The following is a 21,582-nucleotide window of genomic DNA, read 5'->3' as shown; positions in this document are numbered from 1 at the left end:
GTGCTTTCTCACCATCCTAATCTTATGTATTTCCTGCATCATGATTTATTTAACAAGTATTTAGCTAATTTAGCTTAATTGTGGAGCAAGGGAGTTAGAACTAAGATTTCCTGATTGCTAATGTTTTGGTTCCACTAATTTGATTTTGTACTTCCTTTAGCTCACAGTTTCCATTCACTACCCCAGGACACAAGTCTTTACACCATCAATAATGCTCTAGAGACATTTCCACCTTCTTTGGGTTTAACACCTACACCTCATTATCTTTTAACTGAGTTCTCGGACATGCAAGTGGAAAAGAAAATAATGGGTGATTAATGCTTCTGTCATGAGTAAGAACTAACTGTACCTATAATGAATATAACTTATTCTTCAGTTTCTTCTGCAGTGAAATATTGTGTTGGTTAACAGTTACCAGACTGAGGTTAAACAGACTTTAATTGAAAACTACAAGCCCATAGCATTGCCACGTGCAAATCTAACACCAAAATGAAGCAAACCCTAAAATTGTTCAATAGCACCCCCTAGCATACATAACTTTAGGCTTTCAGACTAGGAAGCAAATTCTAGTTCTCATTTCCTGTCTAAAAAGTATATGTTTTTCACATGTCTAGTTATATTGGCACATTCTTCATGTTATTCCTGACTTGAATGTCTGAAGGTAACTATAAACAGGGGATAGGATAATCTAGTGGGCTTTCCTGATGGCTCAGTGGGTAAAGAATCCTCCTGCAACGCAGGAGACACTAGAGACTTGGGTTCGATCCCTGGGTCAGGAAGATCCCTTGGAGGAGGAAACGGCAACCCACTCCAGTATTCTTGCCTGAAAAAAACCATCCTATAGACAGAGGAGACTGGTGGGCTACAGTCCACGGGGTCGCAACGAGTCAGACACGACTGAGTGTCTAAGCACAGGCAAGCACACAGGTTATTCTAGCGGAATAATTTCTTGTGCAAATATTTTTGAAATGATTTTACTCTAACTGCGGCTGTCTTCTATTCATTGTCTGTGCTTTAGTTGGCTAGTTTAAAGGGATTTTTGTTTTCTTTTAGAGTAAGTCATCTAGGAAAGAGGAAAAGCACAGCTGGGGGTTGTGGAAATCCACAAAGTGGACGTAGTATGTTTAACTGCCTTTGGTACATGTTAAGAACACAGCCTCTGAAGCCAGACTCTATGAGCTTTGTGATCTTGGGCAGGCCCTTAACCGCCCTGTGACTTAGTCTTCTTTTCTGTAAAACAGGTTAATAGTTATAGCATCTGTGTCAGGGAGCTGTCACAGTTAATGCAAGCATCTTGGAAACAGCACATAATGAATGCCCAGTGATGATTGATGTTCATTGTTATCATTGTTTCACTGTGATCAGTTGGATGGGGTCATGTTCTATAGTTTGGGATCTGACATCAGAAATTCCTGAGTTCAAATCCTCTGAGAAATCATGGGCAACTTGCTGAAACTCTTTAAATGGGAATAACAATAACGACTACTGCATAGCATTGTCTAATTAGACAATGTATGCAAGATGCTTAGATTAGACAGGGTAGGACAGGTGGATCATAGCTGTTACCTTTTATTTCTTCTGAAACACTGATTTTAAAAAACAGTTAAAGACTCTGCAGAGCAATAATAATAATCCTCTATGACTAAGAACAGAAAAGGATAGTGGACATTGACTTAGCAAACCCAAGAAAGCCAGTTACACTGCAGAATGAGCAACAGGAATTGCTAGCACAGATGTCTCTGGAAATGGAGGGAAAAGTGGAGCTGAAAACAAGAGGATTCATTGCAAGTCGGTGTGAAAATCAGACTCTTGGGCCTCCTTCTACGCTCTTCCCAGCTGGGCACTGTTGAGGGCTAGCATGCCAAGATGAACTCAGGGCTTTTGAGTGAAAGTCTGCATCCTGAATGCCAAGGTCCCTGGCATTGTTGCTTTTCCCTGTCTGGCTCCCAGAGTGCTGACAAGGAGGATTGAACTCTCAAGATGAGATGACATGCGCCTTTCTCTGGGATCCCTACTAGCCCAAGTAAATAGATCCAAGTGTGCTGCCCTTGAAAGTTATTGAACTAAAAAGCCCTGTTGCATCCCTGAAGCCCGCGGTCCACACACCCATCCTGTGTGCACGGAGCTTCCAGTCGGGTGCCTGGTGTCCCACGCTTCATTAGGACAGACAGCCAGGGATCCCAGACCGTGGTTCCCTGAGGGCGTATCACAGTGGGGTGCACATGAACCAGATCATTTGCTCATGCTCTTCAGGCCTCTTAGGTACGTTTGTTAAAGTTTGGGATCCATTCTTTGGGTCTCCTGCATTGCAGGTGGATTCTTTACCAACTGAGCTATCAGGAAAGCCCAATTCAATGCTAGCATGTCCCAAACATACCCCTGGATTTGTCCTCAAGTATAGATCAAACCAGTCAACCTTAAGGGAAATCAATCCTGAATCCTCATTGGAAGGAGTGATGCTGAAGCTCCAGTATTTTGGTCATCTGATGTGAACAGCCAACTCATTGGAAACGTCCCTAAGTCTGGGAAAGACTGGGGGCAGAAGGAGAAGAGGGCATCAGAGGATGAGATGGTTGGATGGCATTACCAGTACAGTGAACATGAACTTGGGCAAGCTTCAGGAGATGGTGAGGGACAGGGAGGCCTAGCGTGCTGCAGTCCATGGGGTCGCAAAGAGTTGGACGTGACTGGGCGACACAACAACATATCTGGCACCTAGCTGGCACTCTAGGTGCTGGCATCATCACTCATTCAACCATCCCAGGACAGAGCAAGTCACCTTCCCCATGGTTCACCTACTTCCGGGAGTAGAAAATGCGGTTTAAACATTCAGCTGCTTTTATAACTCTGCCACTTGTGAAAGTTCTACAGCAGAGAGGAGGAAGCCCTGGATTAAAGGATAGGTTTTTTGTTTTTTTTTTTAATTTTTGTAAAATTTATTGAAGGATAATTGCTTTACAGAACTTCATTGTTTTCTGTCAAACCTCAAAAAGGATAGGTTTTTAATTATGCCTCTTACAGTGTGACATTCACCACATCCTCTGATCTCTCTAGACAGTAGTTAATACCGATGTCAAGGGGAGAAACTAGACTGTCTTTAGAGATGGCTTCCTTGCTCCAGAATACCCCAAAACATCCCAACAGAAAGTGTTTCTGAATAAGTCTTTGAGGCTGCATGTTGGAAGATTTCATGTGAATAAAATGTCCAGAACAGGCAAATCCACAGAGATGGAGAATAGATTACTGGTTGCCAAGGGGCAGGAAGGTTTAGGGGAGAATAGGAGTAAGTGCTAATGAGTACAGAGGTTTATTTGGGGATAATAGAAAGTGTTCTAAGGTTGATTATCGGGATGTTTGCACATATCTGTGAAAACACTAAAAATCACTGAGTTGCATACTTTAAATGAGTAAATTGTATGATATAGTATGTGAAAAAAAAAAAAGACCAAGTCTTTGAGGTTGACCTGGTTCCTTTTCAGAAGTGTACATACATACTACTATAATCATGAAAAATGTAATCATAGTAACAAATAACTCTTATATCATGAAGATAAGTAATAATAATATCTAAGAATGATTAAATATTACCATCTTTCAGATGCTTGCATCATCATATTTAATCTCATTTCATGAGCTACTAGTACTTTATGAAAGACATTCTGTTACCATCATTTTGTAGAGAAAGTAACTGAGGCTCTGAGAATTTTCATGTGCAAAATTTATCTAGTACTTTATGAAAGACATTCTGTTACCATCATTTTGTAGAGAAAGTAACTGAGGCTCTGAGAATTTTCGTGTGCAAAATTTATGGACACTAAATGGCAGAGTCTGATTTTTGAAGATCTGGCCGTGTCTAGAGCCCCAGTTCTCTAGACCTCACCACGCACCTCTTTTCTGAACTCTGATTGTTCCCCAGTAAAATCATTATACTCATTCTAGTTTCCTCTCAGCTGCTGTCAGTTTTCAGTCTGGCTTTATATCCTTCCACTGGAAAATTATATTTTTCCCTGTAAAGCTGATTGGCATTAGAGTCATAAGCAAACCAAGACCTACTGGCTTTTCACAAAGTTAGTTTGTACTGAGTTCCCAAAGTCCAAGGGCATTTAATGTATTCTGCCTGTGTGACATAAGACAGTGTAAAAGTTCCCGCATAGCTAGACTGTTAATAGGATGTGTAGTTTTTCCCAGTGCAGGAAGACACGGACGCTAAAGAGCAGCTGGCGGTTCATTCATTTGGACAGGGAAGCAGCAGTTCCCATTGCCACTTGTCTCACATTTCCATCTTCCAGTCACTGAATGGAAGTGTAAGAATTTTCCAGAGCAGAGTTGAAAGTCCTGTTGTACACACACTAGCTAAATTGTTATTGGCCTCACATTTTGTTGGAGGTTTAACTTTTCTTCTGAAGGCTAAACAAGGAAACACATTCATATCCAGGTTACAGTGTTCTTTCAAAGAACATTCCTAAATAGACAGCTGCCGGATTTAGAGGAGGAAAACTAGAGCTTTCTACAAGACATAAGGATGCTAGAAATGGGTCTTGGCTAGGTGGTAATCTGAAGATGGGGACCCAAGGGGACAGAACAGTGAGTTAAGGATGGAGAAGGATCTCACTGGCATCGATACAGAAAGAGGTCGCTATGCTGTGGAGAGGGCCTCGGCATCGTCCAAGGAAGGACCTTGGACCAAAGAAGAGGAAAGCCAAGAATCTAGGTCCCCTTAACCCAAATTTTGTAAATATCATGATGATACTCCAGTCTGGTTCATCCAAAGTATTTCCTTGGACTGTGGTTTCTTCTCGACCACATATAAAGAGTATTTCTTTTGAGGGAGGATACACACACAGAATCATGTACATGCACATGCATGCATATGTACATACACACAGAGGGTTAATAAACCAGGTCTCTGGGGTGAAAAGTCCTGATTTATACCATTTGCCAATTTCCATAGTGTAACTTCTCCCACAAAAACTGATTTTAAGTCTCCAGCAGTTCACTCACAGAATTCCTGAATAACAATTGACTCACCCTAGTAAGAGCCAGCTTCAGCATACCACTGGATATGTGCATTATTTGCCCAGCATACATGTGAGTATTAGTCATTCAGTTGTGTCAGTGAAAAGTCCCGATTTATACCATTTGCCAATTTCCATAGTGTAACATTCTCCCACTCCAAAAAAACTAAAGATTTTAAGTCCTGTCGTTGCGACCCCAGCCCACCAGCTCCTTTTCCATTCTGGAACAGGTTGAGGATTCAGGGACTGAAATAATTGGCAATTGGGAACTCTGAAAGCCTCCAAAGATAAGTCGTGTTTGACTCTTGGAATCTCATGAACTGTAGCCTACCAGGCTCCTCTGTCCTTGGGATTCTCCAGTCAAGAATACTGAAGGGGGTTGCCATTTCCTTCTCCAGGGGAATTTCCTGACCCAGGTATTGAGCCCAGGTCTCTCCCACACTGCAGGCAGATGCTTTACCAACTGAGCGACACAGGAAGCCCCCTTATAAAGGAACCTTGAATAGATAAGAAATGACAAGAGCTGGGGACATAGTTCACTTGTTCTTACCTTTTCTCCCCAGCTTGGTGACATTGCCGAAGGGGGCCCAGTCCAGTCCCATCATGGTCCCACATTAGCAGCAAGTGCTCAGCTTGCATGTCTCTTGGATTGAATGGACACCCAAGCTGAGGGTCAGAGTGGACAGAAAGATCAGAAAGAAGGCTTTTCTAGAAAGCTTGCAAAAGACTAAGGAGATAAAGAAAGACAGTCATGGTCAACCACACGCCTTTAAAACATTTCAGGGTCCATTCTATGTGTGACGTTTAGAATGAAGATATTTCTAGCAGCACATTTCTCCAAAAGGAGGGGAAAAAAAAAAAAAAAAAGATGTGCTTACTCTATTGCCCTAAGTGCCATATTTCAATTTTAAAGAGATTGTTCAACCCGAATGCTAGCTGCAACCAACCAACCTTCCTCGCCCTGGGCGAAAAGGACATCAATAATGGAACAACACCAGATTTGATTATTGACTGTCAAGTCTGTGTATAAAAATAATTGTACCATGACAAAACTAATGCTTGTATTAACTAGACAGCCTGGAGGTTAAGTATTAAAACGGCAGCTTCCCCTCATTTACTCTGACTTCTGGTGGGAAGAGGTTACAGAAGAGTATAGGAGAGAGCATAAGGGTTGGGAGCTAAATTTAGAATTAGCTAGGATTCATTGTAGAAATGAAGGAAGAGATAATAAATGAAAAAAAAAGTCACTTCTTTTCCACCAGTCATCAACTTAAAAGCTCCTATATGGGAAAACATAAAGAGATTTTTAAGCACACTTTAAAAAATTACAATAGATGCAATAGAATTTATTTTTTTTATAAAAATATGTATAGTGATAGAAAATATTTTTCATATGAGGAGTTCATAGGCAGGAGAATAAAAGATGTTGTGGTCGCTCTTACTTCTCTTCCACCAGCAAGCTCCCTGATTTTCAATGTTGTGTTAGTTTCTGCTGTAGAGCAAAGTGAATCAGTTATACATACATCCACTCTTTTTTAGATTCTTTTCCCATATAGGTCATTACAGAGTGCCATAGGGTCTTGAAAAATGAAATCAAGATGATAAGCAAATGGAGAGCCAGGGAGAGAGGGGCCATTGCTTGACCACCTCAATCCCTTTGGCCCAAGACCTGATTCACTCCTGTGAGGTAAGCCAGTAAATGCTGGGCCTTCAGACAGCTGTTCTCTCTATCCGTATTGCGTTCCTGCCATTCCTCTGACACAAGGGACCTCCCTCTCACTGCCTCGCTCCTGCGTGAACGTTGGTGGGCTTCACACGGATTGTTGTTCAGTCACTCAGTCGTGTCCAACTCTTTGCGACCCCATGGACTGCAGCACGCCAGGCTTCCCTGTCCTTCACTATCTCCCGAAATTTGCTTAAACTCATGTCCATTGAGTCGATGATGCCATCCAACCATCTCATCCTCTGTCATCCCCTTCTCCTCCTGCCCTCAATTTTTCCGAGCACCAGGGGCTTTTCCAATGAGACGGCTCTTTGCATCAGATGGCCAAAGTATTGAGCTTCAGCTTCAGCATCAGTCCTTCCAATGAATATTCAGGGTTGATTTCCTTTAGGATTGACTGGTTTGATCTTTTTGCAGTCCAGGGGACTCTCAAGAGTCTCCTCCAGCACCACAGTTCAAAAGCATCAATTCTTTGGTGCTTAGCCTTCCTTATGGTCCAACTCTCGCATCCATACATGACTACTGGAAAAACCATAGCTTTGACTAGATGGACCTTTTGTCAGCAAAGTGCTGTCTCTGCTTTTTAATATGCTGTCTAGGCTTGTCATTTCTTCCAAGGAGCAAGCACTTTTTAAAATCCATGTTTAGACTGTGTAATAAGTAAAGGATGTGTCTAAAAAATAATTGCATTCTACTATATCCATTCAGAAACACATTTTCTCCTAATTTATTATGATTCTTTAGGACATCACGGTCCAAGCTCTCAAGTTTCAGTTTCATTCCCTTCAAGAAAAGTGCACCACTGCCTACCCCATTTCTGCATTACTAGCCATGTCAGCTTTCCTTTGCTTGCGGAGAAAGATAGTTTTATTTGGAATGTCAACCCATCCATTATTTGTAGCAAGAAAGTAAAAGCACTTATTTATACCCATATTCCATCCTTTTAATTAGTAACCCTAAACCTACTTTATTTTCCATTTAGTCACCACCATTTCCTACTGTCAGCTAAGCCAAAGATCTGGCTGTCATCCTTCACAATACTTTTCCATCTCCTGTATGCACTCAGTTGACCTCACATCTTTTCTATTCTTATATTATCATTTTGCATTTGGAGTTTTTCCTCACATATTTGCAGTTGCTCCCTGAGGCCAGGAATCTCATTGATCTTTTCTTACTGTTACCCTCAAAGCCTAGCAAGGTGCCTAGTACCTAGTAGACGCTTAGTGATTTTCTTGACAACTTTCAAATCTGTTCCCTTGTCTCTAACTCCCAGAGTAATTTGTTATCTTATCAATTCAAGCTGGCATGTGCTACGTACTTCCTGTACAACAGGCAACCCAGGGAAGTAGGTGCAACTTTTACCCCCATTTCATAAGTTAGGAAGCTGAAGCATGGTGGTTACATAATCTGTTCAAGGTGACCCAAGTAGAAAGTGGAGAGGCAGTAAGACTCCAGAACCCGTACTCTTGTTATCTGCTGGGCTGTCCCCTCTTGTCTTGTTAGCTTCTCAGAGAATCTCTTCTAATTTGCTGGTACAGCTTCCTGACCAGCTCTCTGATCCCATCTTTTTTTTTTAATTGGAGTATTACTGTTTTACTATATTAGTTTCAGCTGTATGACATAGTGATTCAATATTTTTATAGGTTATACTCCATGTAAAACATTTATAAAAATATTGGCTATATTCCCTGTGCTGTACCTTACACGCTTTTATCTTATTTATTTTATACCTAGTCATTTGTACCTCTTAATCCACTTCCCCTGTTTTGCCACCCCACCCCCCCACCCAGCTTCTCTGATTCCATCTTTGAAACACAATTCAGACATGACAGAAGCTTCATAAACCCCTTCAGTAGTTCCATCTTGTTTCAAAATCTAAATGCCCAACATGATCCCTTCATAGGCCAGCCCTTGCCCACCTCACCGCCTTATCTTTCGCACCCCCTCCCGGTACACCATGCTCTTTCTGGATCTGCCAGGCTCCATATAGCTCTCCACACCTGGTTCTCTTCTCTCCCTGCCAGGTATACATTCTTCCCCCTTCAAGACCCAACCTTGCCTTTCCTTCTCTAGGAAACTTCCCTGATCCCTCCTCGGAATTGTGTCATTGCAGGTGCTTGGACCACACATATGTCTATCTTTTTTTTTTTAAGTCTCTTCTTTTTGTTTTTGGTGGATGGGAATCATACCTTTGATTCCCTAGCACAGCCTGCCACAGAAGTACCATGAAATAGCAATTTAGTGAAGAATGGGCCATTGGGTTTCTCTGCGATGGTTTTCCACTAGTACTTTTTAGTTCATGTTTCTCTCCCTATGTGACTATTCATGATGAGCTGTGGACCTGCATTTTGATATTGGTTTGGCCTCAGTTGATGGAGTTTTACACATGTGATACATTGAATAATGAACCCCCCACCTCCCAGTTTGTCTACATCCTAATTCCTAGAACCTGTGAATATGTTCCTTTACATGGAAAAAAGGAAGTAACTTTGATTAAATTAAGGATTTTGACATGGAGAGATTATTCTGGATGATCACAAGGATCCTTACAAGAGGGATGCAGGAGGATAAGAATTAGAAAAAGAAGATATAAAGAAGGAAGCAGAGGTCAGAGAAGAGAGATGCTAAGGGGCTGACTTTGAAAATGGATAAAGGGGGCATGAGTCAACAAAAGCAGCCTCCAGAAGCTGGAAAGCAAATTCTCTCCTGTACCCTCCAGAAGGAAAAAAGACTCAAACACCAATTTTAGACTTTGACCTCCAAATTTATATTTTATTGAATAGGTCTGTGGTAATTTGTTAAGCAGTGGTAGGAAATCTATATATATTTTGGTACCTTGAAACATGGCAGGGCTGTAATAAATACCTAAAAATGTGGAAGTGACTTTGAAATTGGGAAGTGGACAGCGACTAGAAGAATTTTGAAGAGCATAATAGAAAAAGCCTACATTGCCTTGAACAGCTAGCAGAAGTATGGATATTAAAGACTGCTAGGGAGAGTTCAGAAGGAAATAAGGTACATGTTATTTGAAACTGGAGAAAAGGAAACCACTGTTACATAGTAGCAAAAGGCTTAGCTGAATTGTGTCCTATAGGAATGTGGCAAGCAGAATTTGTAAACAGTGAACTTGATTATTTAGCTGAGAAGACTTCCAAGCAGAGTGTTGAAGTCACAGGCTGCTTTATTCTTGCTGCTTATAGTAAAATGCAAAAGAAAAGAGATAAATTGAGGGGGAAAGCTGTTCCTTAATCAAAAAGGAACCAAGATTTGATGATTTGGGAAATTCTCAGCCTATCCATATTGCAAAAGATACTAAAACTTGGAGACTCACCACCAGGAAAGCATGCTCTGGAAAGAAAGCCAAGAATGTAACTGAACAATATTGTGCTCGTTTCTGGAAGGGATTAAAAAGTCAGAGTATTTAATCACACAGATGTCTCTTTGCATAGACTTGGCATGTGATTTAGACATGAATCCCCTCAGCCATCTCAGCCGAAGCCAGGAATAGAGGTGAGGTTATCCAGGAAAGATCTGTGCAGGGACATCCTGCATTATGGAGTGAATACCATGATATACACAGGAGACCCATGAGGCTCTCAAGGAAGTTATACCAACAGAAATACTGCTTCTTTGAACTAAAATGAACAGAGAGTGAACTGAAAGAAGGCTGTTGCACTCCCAACCTTCTATAGGCAGGAAACAATCTGATAAGAAAAACTCAGCTGCAACCCTGTGCTCCCTTCAAGAAAAAAGAAAGGAAGACTACAAGCTAGGAGCCACAGGCCCAGAGGGCAAAGTCTTAAACCACAGAGGATTATTCCAGTACCTTAAAACCTAATGGAGTTTGCACAGTTAGATTTTGAAATTGCTTGGGACTCCCTTTTCCCTTCCATTTTCTCCTTTTTCGAATGGGATCACCTATAGCTGTTATTTTCTGTCTATACTATCATGTGTTTTATATAACTTGTTTCTAGTTCCACAGGTTCACAGATGGAAAGAAATTCTGCCATAGCATAGATTATACCCAGAGCCTCATTCAGATGTAATTTAGATCATTTAGGTAGTGAGATAATTACATAATGGAACTTTTAAGCTGATGAAATTTAAATAAGACTTGAGACTTGAATTGATACTGTAGACAGTTGAGATTTAGGCACCATGGGATGAAGTGCAGGTATTTTGCATGTGGGATAGGTGTAAATCTTTGGGGGCCAGAGGGACACTGTGGTAGGCTAAACAAAGGCTCCCTACAAAGATGTCTACATCCTAATCCATGGAACCTGTAAATATGTTGCCTTCATGGGAAAGAGGATTGAATTAAGAATCTTGACGTGGAAAAATTATCTTGAATTGTGTGAGTGGGTATGATATAATTACAAGGATCCTTGTAAGAGTGAGGAAGGAGAATCTGAGTTAGAAAAAGAAGGTTTAAGAAGTGGAGGTGGGAGAGGAGAGAAGATGCTAGACTGCTGCTTTGAAGATGGAGGGAGTGACCATGAGCCAAGGAATGTAGGTGAAATCTAGAAGCTGGAAAAGCAAAGGGAACAGGTTCTATCCTAGAGCCGAGGAAGGAAGGCAGCCCTCTAGACTGTTTTTAGACTTCTGCCCTCCAGAAATGTAAGATAATAAATTTGTGTTCTTTTAAGTCACTAATTTGTGTTCATTTGCTATAGCAGCAATAGGGAATTAATGCACCAGATTTTCTGGACACTGACAAATTTGGAATTAAAGAGAGATGTGGGTATGTCAGCTAGATCAGGAATGCTGGAGTCTGATTTTTGGCTGGCTTATACACCACAGTGAATGCGAGAAAAAAGATCATGCCTCTAAGAAAAACTAGATCATTTAAGTTTTTGTTTTTAGCTTTGACATTTACAGTTTCTTAACTTAGTGAGGAAAACCTGTCAAGATTTTGGTTCATCACAGGCAAAGTTTAGCAATTCTGCACAAATGGTGGTTTTTTATTTGTTAAAATATTAAAGATGTGATGGATGATATGTTTCTTTGTTCTAATATTTTGTTAACTTTGATGAAATATACTTTGAATTTTTTGCCTGCTTTTTTACCCACCACAAAAATCTAGAAAAAAAGATGTTTATTTGTGGCTACTCAGCTAAGTATCATCTTTTAGGGACCATAGTTCATTAATAGTTGGATTCTTAAAATCTTTGGTCTTTTTATTATGGATCACAATGGTGATGATTCATATCCCTATGTGTTTTGTTGTATTTGATGATTGGAAAGGAGAAGTGAAAATAGAAAAATTAAGGGGTGTGTAGGTATGGATGTGGGTGCAATTTTCCGAGTGGGGAATAAACCACATATTTTTGCCTTTATTCTGTCTTACTGTGTCCAAGTGGCATAATATACTAATTTAACATAATATACTAATGTCAGCTAACCAAATAGTTTCAGCTTTGTTTTGAAATCTAAACTCCAGCATTTTGGACCAATTTAAACTTCCAATAACTTTTTTTTCATGTTTAATAAAAATAAGATATTTGATGGATTCACCCATCAGACTGTCTGGAAAGGAAGATCACAGTGATTAATGTTAGGTAGTTCTTGATTAAAAAAAACAACAAAGTAACTTTTAAAAAAAATTAGCATTATCGTCATCATTAGGGCTATTTTTAAAAAAATTTTATTGGAATATAATTGCTTTACAATGTTGTGTTAGTTTCTGCTGTATAACGAAGTGAATCAGCTGTATATCCCATCTCTCCTGGACCTCCCTCCCACCCCCATCCCACCCCTCTAGGTCTTTACAGAGCACCACGCTGAGCTTCCGTGCGCTACGGCAGCGTCCCGCTAGCTCTCTATTTTACACATGGTAGTGTATTTATGTCAACGCTCCTCTCCCAGTTCATCTCACCCTCCACTCCCCTCCATGTCCACTTGTCTGTTCCCTGTATCTGTATTCCTGCCCTGCTGATCTGTTCATCAGAACCATTTTTCTAGATTCCATATACGTGCATTAATATACGATATTTGCTTCTCTGACTTCACAACATCCTGGTTCTTCTCCCTCCAAGCACATGGCAGGATTGTGCATTCTCCAGTCTCTGGAATTTCAGTGTGGTCCTGTGACATGCTTTGGCGGAGTAAATATGAGCACTTATCTGTTGTTCACCTTTGTTCTCCCCTCCCCCGTTGTGTGGATTATGAGAGCACATGTTGACATGGGGCCTCCCCTAGCCTGAGTCCCTGAGTGATTAGAATGAGCCGAGCCCCTCTGCCAGCTTGCACTGGATATGCAGCAAGTGTAATTCATAAACCTGTAATATTATTAAACTACTGATACAAGGAGGTGTTTTTTTTTATTGCAGCAAAACCTACCCTGTCCTAACTGAAACAAGCATCTAGGTCAAAAACTAAATATGGTTCCCCCCCCCAATTAGAAAAACCTGGAGATACATCATCTTGTTGAAAACATCCTTAACTTATAATTCTCAGTGTGATTTATAACAACATTATAGCTTGTTTCTTTTAATTCCTGACATAGTAACTGATGTGAAGAGTCAACTCATTGGAAAATACCCTCATGCTGGGAAAGATTGAAGGCAAAAGGAAAAGGGGGTGGCAGAGGATAAGATGGTTAGATAGCATCACCAACTCAATGGACATGAGTTTGAGCAAACTCTGGGAGATAGTGAAGGACAGGGAAGCCTTGCATGCTGCCATCCATGGTTTCACAAAGAGTCAGACAAGACTTAGTGAATGAACAACAAAATAGTAATTTAGTGACTTGATTCTAGGTTTGTTGGTAAACAATGAAATCGAAACAATTTCTTTCAACTCTGTTTACTTTTTAAAGATTATTTTAAATGTTTCCATATACCTTGTAAAACAACTACGTGAAATATATTAAGTGCTTTAAAACTGATTTGCTCCACTTAACATTTATTTGATATAAAATGAAGTCCGTGGTAATATTTTAATTTATAGAAAAAGAATTTCCATAAAGCTGAGACTTGCCATGCCAATTTTATCAGTACTAAGTAATTCTTACAAAATACTAATAATTCCAATAATCTCCATGGACAGGTAATTTATTACATTGCTGCTACTGCTGCTAAGTCACTTCAGTCGTGTCCGACTCTGTGCGACCCCATCCCTGGGATTCTCCAGGCAAGAACACTGGAGTGGGTTGCCATTTCCTTCTCCAACGCCTCACGTAATTATGATACAGGTGGGCCCATGTCAACAGTTGCATTGGTTCACCTGGGCCTTGTCGTTTGCTCACATCCAGAAATTCTGTTGGAATCAGTGTGGCTCAGCTGATCACCATCACTAAGAGGGAAGATAAAATTCCTCTGTAGTTGAAGGAGGTGGTGTCCTGCCTCATGCTAATATCGCTGAAGAAATCACACATAAAACATCAAATGAGGTCCTTTTCTCAAAAGAGTATATCCTACAGGATACTCCCCCAAAGCTGGAATGATTCTTCATTATTCACAGTTGAACATGTTCTCATTTTTAAAATGTAGGTGTATCCCCCCTCCAAAAAAAAAAAAAAAAAAACCTCTGAATTCTTGTTAATGTGTTGGGCTGGCCAAAAAGTTCATCCATAGTTTTCTGTACCATCGTATGGACAAACCCGAACGAGCTTTTTGGCTAACCCAATATTTACCTTTTCTAGTTTTCAGGTACTTTCTGAAATGCAGTGGTTGAAATGTATTCACATACTGAGTCTGTGTAGAGAGAGAAACCCACTGAGAGTTCATATATAGTGCTTTTGTATATTTTCTCTGTAGTGGCCCCTCATTAGCAGTCCCAGAAGCTAGTACTCCAACCTTCCATTATTTTTCTCCAGCCCTTCAGCTTCCTCCATCTATCAGGCCCCTGGGATTTCTTTATAAGACAGAATTTCCTGCTGTTGGGCCCAGAAAAAAGAAAATGAAATCCCTCCTCACACTTCCAACCCAGACCAACTCTGGAAACTTCCCTGCACTCAGACTCAGAGGGATGACTCAGGCAAAGAAGTGACGAAAGAAAAGAAGCTCCTTCCCTCACCAGCAGGAAGCGGGGTGCTGTCTTCCACTGCCCAAAGGCACTGTGCTGCCTTCTTTAGAGTTAAGGAGCTAAAGGTCGAGAGGATTTTATAAAGAAGCTGTCCGTTTCTCTCGGTATTCTGGCTTTCCCTTTGGGAGATACCCCCCAGGGGTTGGGAGCAACAGGATAAATATATTTCGGTTTTGGTTCAGTTCAGTTCAGTCGCTCAGTTGTGTCCGACTCTTTGCAACCCCATGAACCAAAGCACGCCAGGCTTCCCTGTCCATCACCAACTCCCAGAGTTTACTCAAACTCATGTCCATTGAGTTGGTGATGCCATTCAACCATCTCATCCTCTGTCTCCCCTTCTCCTCCTGCCTTCAATCTTTCCCAGCATCAGGGTCTTTTCAGATGAGTCAGCTCTTCACATCAGGTGGCCAAAGTATTGGAGTTTCAGCTTCAACATCAGTCCTTCCAATGAATACTCAGGACTGATCTCCTTTAGGATGGACTGGTTGGATCTCTTTGCAGTCCATATTTCGGTTTGACGGTCTCCAAGTAGGCTTCCTAGGTGGCACAGTGGTAAAGAATCTGCCTGCCAATGCAGGAGATGCAGGACACGTGGGTTCGATTCCTGGGTCAAAAAGGTCCCTTGGAGAAGGAAATGGCAACCCACTCCAGTATTCTCGCTGGAGAATTCCATGGACAGAGGAGCCTGGAGGGCTGTAGCCCGTAGAGTCACAAAGAGTCAGACATAGCTGAGCATGCCTGCACACAATGTGAGAAGCTAAGAAGAGAATGATAAGTTTACCTAGACACTGACAAGTGTGTTTTGTTCGTAAAGAAGTAAAATTATTCAAAGCAAAGGAGAAGTTGTTTGATTTGCTGTTTAAATAAACCTGTCACTACCTGATGTTAGTTTGCAAGCATTTTTGAGCAATGGATGCTTTTTTGCAACATCAGTCAAAAGCCCCCAAATGTAGAGTTCAAAGGATTGTTGCTCTGGGAGGCCTTGCTATTGACCCCTGAGGCAACCCTGCAGAAACCCAAGGCCCAGTTTGACAACTGCTCTGTGGAAGGCCAAGAGGGGGGATTCTAAGCTCAGAAGTTTCTTTTCTCTGAAATACAAGTCCTCCAACTTTTTGAGCTAACAATCATCTAGGATTCTTGTTTAAAATGCAAATTCCTGGGTACAATCCCAGAGAGGCACACTCAGGAGGTAGTGCATAGGGCCTGGCAATCTGTACTTTAACAAGCATCCCAGATGATTCTGATACCAGAATCGATAGATCATAAAAACACAGCTCTACCAACTGCCTGCTGAAAGGAAAGAAAGAAAAGAAAGGGATTCCCTGGTGGCTCAGACGGTAAAGCGTCTGCCCGCAGTGCGGGAGATCCAGGTTCAATCCCTGGGTAGGGAAGATTCCCCTGGAGAAGGAAATGGCAACCCGCCCCAGTACTCTTGCCTAGAAAATTCCATGGATGGAGGAGCCCGGTGGGCTACGGTCCCTGGAGTCGCCAAGAGTCGGACACGACTGAGCGACTTGCCTGCTGAGGGCCCCTTTAATGGCTTCATCTTAATCCCACTTGGTCCCAGTTTATTTTAGGTACTTAGTTTATGAATGTCAAATGCCACTAAAATAGTTTTTTTCTTGCCACGGGAAGTAATATCTTAGTTACCTCTTCTGTCATCTCCCAGTTTAACTGTCCCTATTCCTGGAGCAGCCCCGAGGTGGCCTGGCTGTCGGATCTGCTCCACCTGAGACTCTCTGAGCCTCAGCCTTCCTCCAGCCGTTCTTGGTTTTGTTTGTTTCTTTTTTCAAAGGCAGATCCATTTAAACTTCTCCTCCAGCAAACAAACCCGAAGTAGAAGGTAAGTGCAAATATAAAATGGACTTTTTAAAAGCTGTATTTATTTATGTTTTGGCTGTCCTGGGTCTCCATTGCCGTCTGCGGGCTTTCTGTCTTTGTGGCAAGCAGGGGCTACTCTCTAGTTGCGGTGCGCAGGCTTCTCACTGAGGTCATTTCTCTTGTTGCGGAGAATGGGCTCTAGGCACACAGGCTTCAGTAGCTGCATTACACAGGCTCCGCTGCTCTGAAGCATATGAGATCCTCCCGGACCAGGAGTGGAACCGGTGTCTCCTGCATTGGCAGGCAGATTCTTCACTCCTAGACCACCAGGGAAGCCCTAAAACAGATTTTTGATGTAAATAACAGCGAACTTGTAAGCCCATAAATGTAGCAAGGTGTAGGTGTTCTGATAGATACAAAGAAACCAAGAACAAATCCAAATAAGTCACATTTGTAAAATAAATAAAGCCCACAATGAAACACCCACTTGAATGACTATAATCAAAGGCAATACCAAGTGTTGGTGGGGAGGTGGAGAAACTGGAACCATTATGTACTGTGGAAATGTAAAAACGGTACAGTCATTTTGGAAAACAGTTTGCTGATATCTTAAATTGTCAAATATAAATTTACCATATAATCTAGCAGTTCCACTCCTTGAAATCTACCCAAGAGAAATGAAAATATATGTCCACACAAAGACTTGTATATGAATGTTCATAGCAGCATTACTCATAATAGCCACAAACTGGAACCAATCCATATGTTCATTAATTTTGCATGCTTAAACAAAACACAGTATATCCATATGTTGGAGTATTACTTAGCAATTAAAGTAAATGATATACTGAAATATGCTAAAGTATAAATGAACCTCAAACATTACATTAAGTGATAATGCCACATGCAAAAGCCTATATATTATATGATTCCTTTTATATGAATCTAGACAAAGCAAATTTGTAGAGATAGAAAGCAGATCTGAGGTTGCTGAGAGCATAGATGTATGATGAAACTTTGGGGGCTGATAGAACTGTTCTAAAATGGAATTGTGGTGATAATTACACACCTCTATAAATTTACTAAATTATTTAAAGTGAAGATGTTAATCACTCAGTCATGTCCGACTCTTTGCAACCCCATGGGCTATAGCCAACCAAGCTTCTTTGTCCATGGAATTCTCCAGGCAAGAATACTGGAGTAGGTAGCCGTTCCATTCTCCAGGGAATCTTCCTGACACAGGGATTGAACCCAGGTCTCCTGCACTGCAGGCAGATTCTTTACCATCTCAGCCACCAGGGAGGCCCCCACTAAATCATTTAATCATACTTTTATAACGGGGAAATTTTATTGAATATAGATTTTATCTCAATAAGGCAGGTAAATGTTTTTTTTCTTAAAGTATATACAACAATTAAATAATCGACAATTCTTTGCTATACAAAAGAAGTAAAAAGACCCTATAGTTCAAGTGTGGCCTGCAGGCCCCTGGAGGTTCCTGAGACATTCTCAGGGAGACTTCAAGGTCGTTTTCCTAATAATAAGGAAGCTATTTGCCATTTTCCACTCTGTTGACATTTGCACTGATGGGGCAAAAGCAGTGATGGGCAAAACTGCTTGTGCTTTAGCACAAATCCAGGCACATCTTATTAGTAATCATAGTAGTGCTATTATTATGGGTATAATTGCTTTATACTGTTGTGTTGGTTTCTGCTGTACAATGAAGTGAATTAGCTATATGCATACATATATCCCCTCTCTCTTGAACCTCCCTCTCGCCACCCTCCCTGCCGCCCCTTTAGGTCAGCACAGAGCACAGAGCTGGGCTCCCTGTGCTATACATAGAGCAGCTTCCCCTATCTGTTTTACATGGTGGAGTATATATGTCAGTCCTCATCTCCCCATTCATCCCACCCCCTTCCCCTCCTACATCCACATGTCCGTTCTCTGCATTTGCATTTCTGTCATGCCCTGCAAGTAGGTTCATCTGTACTATTGTTTTCAGATTCCACATGTATGTGTTAAAATGTGATACTTGTTTTTCTGTTGCTGACTGACTTCACTCTGTATGACAGACTCTCAGTTCAGTTCAGTTCATTTCAGTCGCTCAGTCATGTCCGACTCTTTGTGACCCCATGAATTGCAGCACACCAGGCTTCCCTGTCCATCACAAACTCCCGGAGTTTACTCAAACACATGTCTATCGAGTCAGTGATGCCATCCAGCCATCTCATCCTCTGTCGTCCCCTAGGTCCATCCATATCTCTACAAATGACCATATTTCATTTCTTTTAGAAATGACTCAGTAGAAATTAATTTCATTAACTATTATGCCTTAGATGCATATCTTTCTATTTTTTAATAAATCTTTCTATTTTTTAATAAATAAGATGGTTATCTCAGGAAAAGCACTTCTGCAGTTGATTGAGCTGCAAGCTGGACTAGCAGTTGTTTTTTTGAGTCACCATCTCTACTGTAGAATACTGGATATTCAGACTTGGGTATCTGGCAAATGTTTTCTCAGAAACGAATGAAGAGAGCCTATTTCTCCAAAGAAAACAATTGTCAGTTATTGTTGCTGCTTATAAAATTCAAATGTTAAACCAGAACTAGAAGTTTGGAGAACTTGTGTCCACCACCATAAGCCTGACAGCTTTTGTCAAGAATTTTCTTGTGAGATTGATGCTGATTTTAACAAATGTGATTTTTTTTTCATGTTGTATAATGAAATGTATCAAAATTTGGAGAATATAGGTAAGGGGTCCCGGTACTAAAAAGATGGAGGACTACCAACCTAGTGACTAATAGCGTGAACCCCGGGCCCATTCTGCATAGATTCAAATCCCAGTGCTATTACTTGTTACTTAAAGAATCCCAGTAAGTGCTTCACCCCTCCATATCTCAGCTTCCTCATCTAAAAAATGGAGATAATAACAGTACACATCTCAGAGAGGTGTGTGGGCATACAAATGAATTAATATGTGTATACTTGTGAACATCAAAATGAGTTGATGCATGCAAACCAGTTAGGACCTGACTTACAGTAGATGCTCCATGATTTGTTATTGATTTCTTGGTGAGTGGTAACTTGTAAAAAAACAAATACATTATAAATACAAAATAGATATAAATCTGTATGTAATTATATATATATTTGTTAACTGGGAAATCTCCAGCTGCTTTGCCCCTCGCCCTTGCTTCTGCCTCACCTTTGGTCCTCTCACTTCCTGGGAAGGCATGTCTGTACCTGATATCCTAAAGTATCTTTCCCATCTATTAAGTCTCTGTTATATTTGATGGGGGATCCTTCTTTTTAGCAACTACACAATACATTTTTAAGGAAGATTTGGTGAGACAGTATAATTATGGAGGGTAGTCTAATAAACTGAATAGAAATATGTCATTCTTAGAAGTCTCTTTCCTGCCTTAGCAGTGTTTAAAATTATGATGCACCCAAAAAAAAAATTATGATGCCTCATTTAAGTTCAAAGACTTTGGGAAATTATATGAATAGAGAAAAAGTATAAGGTTCTGTCATATCAAGTAGATATTTTTTCCAGACATAAAGTTTAGGGAGAAAATGACTCATTTGGAGGGAACTTACATCTTCAGTCCTGCAGAGAGACTACAGTTGAGCTATTTTTATCTCTAACTGTTTAAAAAAGTTAATTATGTGCTGACATCATTCATTTGTTCTACCAATATTTGATGAATGCCTCCTATGAAATGCCAGTCTCCTAACCAGGCCCATAAAGAAGAGTTGTGGGTCCCGCCCTCCTGGAGATAGTGCATTCAAGTTTCCTAATTGTTCTCCCACCTTCTCTGTAAAAAATGAGATAGTTCATTTGTTGTTCTCTGACTGTATCAGCAAAGGGAATAGTATATATTTTATACTTTTCAAATGTTCATGAAAACAGTTTCAAGTTTAATGTGAGGCAGAGAAGGTAAGCTAGACTGCAAAAGGATTGTAATGATTTTTTCTTCTCCTGGAGGAACCCAGACAGAATTACCCTGTATTTTGGAGGACTGACATTATACAATATGCTCGTGTTTGATGGAAAATAGCAAACAACCTAGCATGCAAGTCACTGTAGTTTCTCTGATTCTGCATGTCACATGTAGTTTTTCTTGCATGACTTCTGCTATCCTAGGGGAAGTATGAACTCTTGAAAGAGCTCATTTGAGGACCATCTGTTCTGCGTGTCCTCCCACATCACTCTGCCTCTGGTGAGAATGTTGGGTTGGCCCACAGAACTTTTTACTTCTTGCCCTAGCCCAGGTCTTTTCATTATTGCCACACCTCAGGTTGCTTGAGTGTGTGTAGTCACCCGTTAAATTTTGGTGGGTATATTTAGAGAGCAAATTTTAAAGCCTTAAAAAATTTTTACTGGACGATAACTGCTTTACAATGCTGTGTATAACACTGTGAATCAGCCTTATGTGTATGTATCTCTCCCCTCCCTCCTGAGTCTCCCTCCCAGCCCCACCATCTCACTCATCTCAGTCCTCACAGAGCCCCCAGCCGAGCTTGCTGTGTATATAGCAGCTCCCCACTAGCCATCCGTTTTACTCATGGCCGTGTACACAACATTTGTTTTCCTCTTTCTAGCTTACTTCACTCTGTACAACAGGCTTGAGGTTCGTCCACATCGCTGCAGAGCAGTAGTATTATTGAGATAGTGTGCTTGCTGATAATACTTGCATTTTCAGATTTGAAAGTATTCCTTTCCTATGTGGCTGGTTGATGGGGAATAAGAGTTCAGATCAGGCTAAAAGTCAAAGTACTTCCAGAATACAGGCTAGATTGGGTTTTATTAATTTAATTGAATTCAATCTCAATATTCATCGTTCATGGAAAATATTCGCTATTTTTAGTCATGTCCTTGTCGCTGCAAGGGCCTTGTGCAAACTCAGTAACTTCAGTTGTCTTTCACAAACAAAATGCACAAAATTACTTATCCTGAGCAAGCAACCAATGACTGTGATTATACTACTGTT

The 21,582-nt window shown here is 40.8% G+C and overlaps 1 protein-coding gene across 1 annotated transcript in view; it reads left to right on the top strand.

Annotated features, from left to right (window-relative positions):
- The window catches only part of C13H1orf21 (chromosome 13 C1orf21 homolog), a 237,799-nt gene that overhangs the window by 185,955 nt on the left and 30,262 nt on the right, over positions 1-21,582 (top strand). The gene's annotated exons all lie outside the window — the stretch shown is intronic.

Source organism: Cervus canadensis, chromosome 13 (genome assembly GCF_019320065.1).
Source record: "Cervus canadensis isolate Bull #8, Minnesota chromosome 13, ASM1932006v1, whole genome shotgun sequence".
Classification (NCBI taxonomy): domain Eukaryota; kingdom Metazoa; phylum Chordata; class Mammalia; order Artiodactyla; family Cervidae; genus Cervus; species Cervus canadensis.
The sequence above is the reverse complement of the archived record's forward strand: the minus strand, read 5'-3'. Positions and strand labels throughout refer to the sequence as shown.